The sequence below is a fragment of the Neomonachus schauinslandi genome, chromosome 3, assembly GCF_002201575.2.
Source record: "Neomonachus schauinslandi chromosome 3, ASM220157v2, whole genome shotgun sequence".
Lineage (NCBI taxonomy): Eukaryota > Metazoa > Chordata > Mammalia > Carnivora > Phocidae > Neomonachus > Neomonachus schauinslandi.
This window is the reverse complement of record NC_058405.1, coordinates 57,543,034-57,546,144: the sequence shown is the minus strand read 5'-3', so window position 1 is coordinate 57,546,144 and position 3,111 is coordinate 57,543,034. Positions and strand designations below refer to the sequence as shown.

The 3,111-nt window shown below is 43.8% G+C and overlaps 1 pseudogene; it reads right to left on the bottom strand.

Moving 5' to 3' along the window:
• Positions 1 to 923: 923 nt before the first annotated feature.
• On the bottom strand, positions 924 to 2,374 carry LOC110587762 (annotated as a pseudogene).
• Between the last annotated feature and the right edge of the window lie 737 nt (positions 2,375 to 3,111).

Below are 3,111 nucleotides of genomic sequence, written 5' to 3'. Positions count from 1 at the left end.
CTGTAGAGCAGTTTCTCATAGTGGCAGTTGGGGATAGACTATGGAATGAGCCTGGGATTTGGGGTGGTGAGTTTGTGGGGATTCACCTGTACTTATAAAATGTTATTCCTTTTTAAGAAAAAGAATCTCAAGCAAATATAGCAAAGTGTTAAGATTTGATAAACCTGGGTAGAGGATGCATGAGTATTTGGTATACGATTCTCGATAGTTTTATCATTGTTTGAAATATTTTTTAATAAAACTTAAGAAACAGACATTTCTATTAGGTAAGATCCAGGAAGATAGATTCCTCTCTGTGGATAGGGGTGGTTTTACTGAGAGGTGGATGGAATTCATAGATGGAAGCTTACAAAAAAGAAGTGATTGGGAGAGGGAATCAGAACCCTCAGGGTAGGGCAACCAGGTTAGGATCCTCTTGTGAGGGGCTGATTTCCTTGGGGACTTTTCCTCTAGACTCTAGGCATAGTTGGTGAGAATTAACCTCTCCCTCTCCCCATGTTTTAGTTACCTTTAAAAATTTGTTCTAACCCTTTAATGAAGAAATTCATGTAGTACAGTCTGTTATGGCATTCTGGAGAGATGAAAGATGGGGTAGTAAAGAGAAAAGGGAATCTTGTTCCCCTTTTCCCTCTCACCTTGAAGAGGAAGCTTCATTCTTTTTTTTTTTCTTTCTTATTAAACTTTTGTTTTAATGGGGTCTCAAAATTCTGTGACAGATTTTTGGTCAAGTTGTTTCCATTAAAAATTACTGATTTTAAAAACTAATACCTTAAAACTGCCACACACACACACACACAAAAACAAATGGTCCACAAAACGTTCTCCTTTCCTTCTGAAGGTTTTACGATGCATTGTTATCATTAACCAGTCTTTTACTATTAAATGGCCAATTGACACAAACAGTTCTGAGACAGTTCTTCCACCACTGATTAAGACTGAGGTGGCAGGTATTGGGGATAATATTCATTTAGCCTTCTGAGCTTTCTGGGCAGACTTGGTGACCTTGCCAGCTCCAGCTGCCTTCTTGTCTATTGCTTTGATGACACCCACAGCAACCGTCTGTCTCATGTCACGAACAGCAAAACGGCCCAGAGGAGGATAGTCAGAGAAGCTCTCAACACACATAGGCTTGCCAGGAACCATATCAACTATGGCAGCATCACCAGATTTCAAGAACTTGGGACCATCTTCCAGCTTTTTTCCAGAACGACAATCTATCTTCTCCTTCAGCTCAGCAAACTTGCAAGCAATGGGAGCTGTGTGACAATCCAGCACAGGGTTATATCCAGCACTGATTTGGCCTGGATGGTTCAAGATAATCACCTGAGCCGTGAAGCCAGCTGCTTCCATTGGTGGGTCATTTTTGCTGTCATCAGCCACATTGTTATGACGAACATCTTTGACAGATACGTTCTTCACATTGAAGCCCACATTGTCCCCAGGAAGAGCCTCACTCAAAGCTTCATGGTGCATTTCAACAGACTTTACTTCAATTGTAACATTGACTGGAGCAAAGGTGACCCCATGCCAGGTTTAAGAACACCAGTCTCGACTCGGCCCCCAGGGACAGTACCAATACCACCAATTTTGTAGACGTCCTGGAGAGGCAGACACAAGGGCTTGTCAGTTGGACGAGTTGGTGGCAGAATGCAGTCTAGAGCTTCAAGCAGTGTGGTTCCACTGGCCCATCTTTACGGGTGACTTTCCATCCCTTGAACCAAGGCATGTTAGCACTTGGCTCCAGCATGTTGTCACCATTCCAACCAGAAATTGGCACAAATGCTACTGTGTCGGGGTTGTAGCCAATTTTCTTAATGTAGGTGCTGACTTCCTTAACGATTTCCTCGTATCTCTTCTGGCTGTAGGGTGGCTCAGTGGAATCCATCTTGTTAACACCAACAATTAGTTGTTTTACACCCAGTGTGTAAGCAAGAAGGGCATGCTCACGGGTCTGCCCATTCTTGGAGATACTGGCTTCAAATTCACTGACACCAGCAGCAACAATCAGGACAGCACAGTCAGCCTGAGATGTGCCTGTAATCATGTTTTTGAGAAAGTCTCTGTGTCCTGGGGCATCAATGATGGTCACCTAATACTTGCTGGTCTCGAATTTCCACAGGGAGATATCAATGGTGATACCACGTTCACATTCAGCTTTCAGTTTATCCAAGACCCAGGCATACTTGAAGGAGCCCTTTCCCATCTCAGCAGCCTCCTTCTCAAATTTTTCAATAGTTCTTTTGTCGATCCCACCACATTTGTAGATCAGGTGACCAGTAGTGGTAGACTTGCCCGAATCTGCGTGTCCAATGACGACGATGTTGATGTGAGTCTTTTCCTTTCCCATTTTGGTTTAGGTTGAGCGGTGGTTTTCATGACACCTGTGTTCTGGCGGTAAACCCATTGCCGAGGAAGCTTCGTTCTATTGGGTAGATGCATTTGGGATTCCCACATGTGGCCTTTGGGACTGTGAGCAATTGCCCAGCGGGAGCTGGGAGGGATGGGGTATGAATCCTTGATGCTGAAGACTGCTCCTGAGTGAACACGTAGAGCTGTATAAAGCCGGATGCTTGTCCTTGTATGTTAGTGAGACCTAGAATGTGACCAGTAAAGGGAAGTGGGCACCTGAGTTGTATATGAATAATAGAATGTCAAACAGAATGCGAAATTCTTGGAATTTGGGTAAAGCCCAAATCTAGAATAGGATGTAAGTACCCTTACATTCTAAAGACACATCTAAGTAAAAGACACATCTAAGCCAGTCTTACGAAGAAATGACAAATGTGATCCAGCAGGTAACATCCTGCTTCACCTATTTTTGCTTATAAAAAAAGAAAAGACATTTGAAAGGATTTTATTGAAAGAAATCCATACAAATGAGAACTCTTTGGCTTTTTTTCCAGCATGTTCCCAACACCTCTCCCCTTCCCAAGAGGACCACTATAGAGATTGGCCGTGCCTACGCAAGGGGATGCTGGTCTCTTAGTCCTGGCAGAGGCCCGGGGGACAGTGTTACCATTGGGACAGGGCATGGAGAAAGAGGTCTGGAAAATCTCATGTGTCCCTGGGTATCAAGAGTAAGACTGATGCCCACCTCCTGCCTAGAGAGTT